This window comes from Amblyomma americanum, chromosome 1 (genome assembly GCF_052857255.1).
Source record: "Amblyomma americanum isolate KBUSLIRL-KWMA chromosome 1, ASM5285725v1, whole genome shotgun sequence".
NCBI classification, from domain to species: domain Eukaryota; kingdom Metazoa; phylum Arthropoda; class Arachnida; order Ixodida; family Ixodidae; genus Amblyomma; species Amblyomma americanum.
Window position 1 is genome coordinate 296,958,720 of NC_135497.1, and position 6,306 is coordinate 296,965,025.

A 6,306-nucleotide genomic window follows, 5' to 3' on the forward strand; every position below is an offset into this window, starting at 1 on the left:
TAAACAAACATTCATCCGAAATACGAATGGCAATATGATCGCGGTCAGTGCAGATGGAACAGATAACGTGAAAGACTGCTCTGCACAGCTGAAGATTTTTCCGTGTTATTCCCATCGTTCACTCGGCTATATACGAAGTTCAAAGGAGCAGTCGAACGGCGCCCTCCCGCCGGCGATGACCGTAGTCACTCGCACCTGTCACAGAAATCTTGCTACCGAGGTTCTGTAATCAATTACCTCTGACTGGTGGTGGTGGTGGTGTTGCAGCTACAACGCTTGTCTTCGAGCATAGCCGTCACAGTGGCGAAAACTCGCCGGCGTATACTCCACAACAGCTCGCTCACTCGACGTGCTTTTTTGCCGGATGGGGGGGGGGGAGATGCAGCGAGATTAGAGGAAGAGCATCCGCCTCGCGTGCAAGGGGACCGGGGTTCGAATCCTGATTCCGCGCAATTCTCCACAGGTTTTCAAAAAAAAATCCGCGTGTCGATGGAATTGCATAACCAGGCCTGGAGTGCGGCCTGAGCTCGGTGACCACAACCGACAACATACTCTCTCACCAGAGCAAGATTTGGCCACCCTGGTGTAGTACTTGACCACAACCTTCTATTATCAAACCAATTAACCCTCGGCCCTCAGTCCCCAGCGGCTGCGGAGCAACTGATCACGGCGGCTGTCAGAACTGTGACGCAGCGGAGGGTGCTAAGGACCTCTGGATCCGGACAGGCCGCCATTGGAATCTGAACCTGGCAACGTTTAACGCTAGAACTTTATCTAGTGAGGCTAGCCTAGCAGTGCTGTTCGAGGAACGAAGACTTACGCTATGAGGACGTAGAATCGGCAATGAATAAAGTAAAATCGCAGTACACTGTACTGATGGGCGACTTCAGTGCGAAGGTGGGCAAGAAGCAGGCTGACGACCACGTGGTAGGTGACTATAGGATCGGCTCTAGAAATAGCAGGGGAGAGTTATTAGTCGAATTTGCAGATAGAAATAATTTACGAATCATGAATACCTTCTTCCGCAAACGAGAAAACAGGAAGTGGACCTGGAAGAGCCCCAATGGTGAAACTAAAAATTAAATCGACTTCATACTCTGTGTCAAGATATCGTGGGCGGCTGTGGTGTTGGTTGGCGCCGAAGTTACAATTAATCAGGCCAACCTGCCCACCACTGCACTCTCCGTAAGTTCGGAGGGGGAGGAGCGACAAACTTATCCACCCCGCGTGCGAAAGATTGTGATTCGACTGCTGACCGGCGATAGGGGCCACGCCTGATTAGTCGTTGACCGGAGGCATGAAGCGTAGGCAAGTTCCGTAGCGAATTAATTTAATTAGGCAAACAACAACCAAGTATTACAATATGCCCGACAAGGTAGCGCCGTACACTCACGTGACGCAAATAACACAAGCACCATTTAAACATGTTAACACAACAATTAACACAAAGAAACATCAGGGCGATTGCTGTACAAAAATGTTATGAGACGGAAATACAGTACAAAGGATTACAACGAGAAACACAGAAAGCAAGAATACAAAGATAAAAGTGTTGAAGTGAGTGGTGAGAAACGATGGCTTAGCTGCGGAGTGGCAAGGTCCGGTCGCAGGGAGCGTCGGGCTGCGGTTGCTCGTCGCAGGGCTTATGGGGGCTTGCGGATACGGGCGAACTTGGGCCTCGCGTCTTCGGGACCACCGTCGCCGCGCTCTACGCATCCGATCTCCGCCTAGGCTCCTCGCCAACCACTTCCCTGGCTGATCTCACTCACGACCGCACGCACCGAAATCTCCAGACCAACTGCCAGCGCGCGGCCTTCGCGTCGCCCCTTCGCATGGCAAAGAATGAAAAAAAAAACACAGGTAAAAAAAGACTCTTCAGGAGCCACGCACAGAGGAATGCAGCTCCCAAAAAGAAAAAAAAAGAACACATGAGAATGTCGAAAGAATTCGGCACAATGCCTTAATCCCACGAGGAGTAATTGGGGGCCGCGAACAGTGCCGGGGCATTCAATCCGCTTCTGCTGTTCCCAACACGTGCAAGCGCTTGCCACCTGTATGGCAACAATGCTAGGAGGGGGGGGGGGGGGGGGGGGAGTAGTTTTGAGTGACCCCTCCAGCGCTATGGTGAGAATGCCGTTCCCCCGCGGGGGAGGGGGAAAAGTCGTCGACGCCGCTCTGCGACATGTTTCTGGGAAACAAAGTTCAAAGCTGGACAGGGCAGGCATGAACTTTGTGACACAACCCCCACAAAAAGAATGATATTCTCAATAACATTCACAAAGAAAACGCAAATTTCATGCATGCACACACGCTTCTGGCGGACAAGCCACCCGAGATGAAGGACGCGCACATCACTGTCACCAGCGCGCACCACCCCGTCGTATCACCAGTTTTCAACGAAGGCTCGCAGGATAGCGCACCGACACACGCCTCACGCATTGCCACACCTCACGCAGTCACGTCCCAGTTAGTCAAAACAGTTCGACACTGCACATTCGGTCGTAACAGTCCAACACTGAAACACGACCACACGCAAACATCTTGCGCTGCATGACATTTCAAAACACTACCAACAATGCACAAAATAACAATAAAAAGAAATTTTCTGGCTAAGGGTGAAACTAGGCCGTCGCAACGCGTTTAGTTCACCCCATGGCTATTCACACCTGGCTCAGGTAGTCTGCGCCAATGTTATCTTTTCCCTTAAAGGGACACTGAGGAGAACTCTATCATTTTTTTTGTTAGCAAAATCTGATACTTCGGCATTTCATGGCTTTGTTGCCGCTTGTCCGGGCGCGAAAGATGCATTTATTTCAAAGAAATTTGGATTCGAAGTTGAGAAAGTTTTTCCCGCCGCTCTGATTCAAACTCGAGAACTCTTATGACGACACGGAGAACTCTTATGATGTCACAGAACGGAGTGACGTGATACGTGACGTAAACGCAGACTTACGCAGACTCCGTGTTTTCTGACGGCTAGCGGTGCGGTGCGCAACCTTCCTTTGCCAGCCTCAGAGATTCGTGACTTCCATGAAGTAAGGAAAATTTCTCCAAGGTGGCGCCTCTTGTCCTGGAAAGTCATAACGCTTGTACTTGCGAGATTGGCCTGTGGCGGCGACACCTGTATTTTGGTTCTTGCTATTTTCTACACTACAAGAGCTTTGTTTTCAGTAAGAGTGGCGTTTTTGTGATCAGGAGCTGCTATTCTATCGATAAAAGCCAACTTCAATTTCTCCTCAGTGTCCCTTTAATGCTCTCGACCCCGAAGTCGTGCTCCTGTAGGAGCAGCGCCCAGCGAAGCAGCCGTGAATTCATAAACTGAGCCTCGTTCAGATATTTCAGTGGCTGATGATCTGCCTGGACGGTGAATCGTTTGCCGTAGAGGTAGAAATTGTGATTGTGATTGGTTTCTTTCCAATATAAGGAAAAGGCGAAGGGAAAGCTAAAGGCTATTGGCCTGACGAGGCTCTCCCTCCGCATGCAGTTTCGACAGCATTACAAAAAACACACATTTGTTGTTCCACTTTACACATTTCTAGGTCTTGCAGAATGCAGTACATATGACTATACACCAATATAAACAACAAAGAGAATAAAAAATATTAACAAAGGTGCAAAGCTCAGTCATCGCGGAGAACATATGTGCATATAAAAAAGAAGGGAAAGAAAGGAAAAAAAACAAAGGCGACATCCTAAACACAGAGAAAAAAAAAGAGTACTGGTTTACAGACGCTACACGTGATTTTAAGAGAAGTCACTGGTAACGAATTTCTTTCTCAATAACCAATGCTTTTACCGTTTTTTTCTTCATTGGTTTCTTTAGGTTAACATCATCAGGCAATTTGTTTAGAAGCACCGGAATTTGGTACTTTAAATGCTGTTTGCCATAATTCGTGCGCGTTCGAGGCTTTCTGCGCTCTTGCCTCCGAAGGGCGAGCGTATGTGTTTCTACAGGGCTACTACTTACGTGAAGTTTATGTTTTTGTACATACTGCAATAACTTGAAACAATAAACTTCATCAGCTCTTAGCAGAGAATACTTTACAAACAGTGGACCTGTTGGTAAGTCTTGTGGGTGTCCTGTATACCTTTCAAGCAACCGAAGTACGCGCTTCTGTAACTTGAGTATTCGCAGGTAATTTTTACTAGAGGTTGTACCCCAAACCAAAATACAGTAGGAAAGTCTGGAATAAAAGAGAGTATAGTAAAGCGAAATTTTAAGCCACAAAGGTATAAGTGAACTTATTCTATATAGGCAGCCGAGCGATCTACTCAGCTCCAGAGCAAGGTTATCAATGTGGGTGTTCCAAGTCAAGTTTACTTGAAACCACACTCCCAGAAATTTTTGCTTCACCTCTTGTTTTAACTGAGTGCCCCGAAAGGTAATATGAATATTATTGTTCATTGGCTTATTAATTGGAGCGAATATGATATATTTTGTTTTATTAGTATTCAACTGTAACCTGTTCGCATGTAACCAGTCGGAAAGTGACTCCATATATTTATTAACAATCTCCTGAAGCTCCGTAAGGGTGCGTGCAGTGAAGAAAATATTCGTGTCATCTGCGTACATTATTAATTTAGGAGAATTATGGATGGTACGAAGATCGTTAATATAGACCAGGAATAATAACGGTCCAAGAATAGAACCTTGAGGAACACCTTATTTAATTAATATTTTTTCAGTCGTTTCTTGGTGGACGCTTACATATTGAAGCCTATTGCTTAACTAACTTTCTATCAGTCTAAGGACAACGCCGCGAACACCGTATCTTTTGAGTTTAATTAGTAGCACATCGTGACACACAGAGTCAAAAGCTTTCCGTAAATCAACAAACAACCCTAGCGTGTAAAACCTGTGCTCAAAGTTATGTATAATAGCATGCTTAATACTGAGAAGCGCGTCCTCCGTAGATTTACCTCTTTGGAATCCGAACAGCATATCCCTTATTACCCCATATTTTGCGAAAAATTTTTCTAATCTTATATTTATGACTCCTCCAAATATTTTCGATAGAACAGGCAGGACCGAGATTGGTCTATAGTTGCTTACGTCTCCTTCAGCACCACCCTTGTGAATAGGACAGATGCGAGCTATCTTGAGCGAGTCAGGAAAGATTCCAGTCTCAAACATTTTATTTACTATGTCTGCTATGATGGGCGATAAGATTTCAGACACATGTTTGATTAGTATTGCCTTAATTTTATCAAAACCAGAAGCAACCTCATTTCTAATCCCATTAATAAGTTGATTTCGTAAGGCGTCACTGGTGCGAGTATCATGGAGTTCACTATCGTCACACTGTTATCAACGAGGTTTTGTTTTTCATTGTCCTGATCGTACACTGCGCTCGTGGCAAAATAGGCGTTGAGGACAGTGGCTGCTTCTAGACCGGTTAGTGTTCCTGTGGGTGTGACTATCTTTAGAACGGTGCATTGTTCTTTCTTCCCTCATAGATCTTTTATTTCATTCCATATTTTACTGGGATCCTTTCCTATTTTGGCAAACACCTGTTCATAATATTCTATCTTGGCATTTTTAATTTCATTGCTCAGTTTGTTTCTATATTGTTTGAAAGTAATTAGAGCATCTTCTTCTCGCGTTTTTAAAAATGTATGAAACAAACGGTTCTTTTTTTATTTTCTTTAATAACGAGTTGTTAATCCAGGGCTTCCGTTTCTTTTACGCCTTGGCCTACTCAGTTCTATAGCAAACGCTTGATTATAGCATATCATAAGTTTATCAAGAAAAATATTGTACGCCTTGTTAGGGTCGTCTTCTTTTAATACGCATGCCCAGTCAGTGGCAGCAGTCAGAACGCGAAAAAGTTTCAACGACTCATTATTTATTCTGCGGATGATCTTCTTTGGTTCATGACTAAGTTTACCACGCAGAAAAGGGATAAAACAAAAGGCTGGGAGGTGGTCGCTAATTCCTAGTGTTAGCAATCCGGCAGCACAATTTGGTGTGTGCACGTTTGTAATACATACATGAAGCAAAGATGCAGTATTGGGTGTGACTCGTGTTGCTTCGACGATAGTGTTTACGCATGCGTAAGACGTGACTAATTCTGTGAGTTGTCTTGAAGGGGCATCATGCGATAGCATGTCTATGTTGACGTCACCCATTATCACGAAAGACAGACCAGTACATGTAAGGTGCCGCAGTAGACCATGTAGGAACTCGAAGAAATTTGTTTTGTTGCCTGTGGGTGGCCTATAGATAACGGCTGCTACAATATTTTCCACACGTATGGTAAGGCATTCAACATCATTGCTAACGACAGAAAAATCAGGAAAAACTTC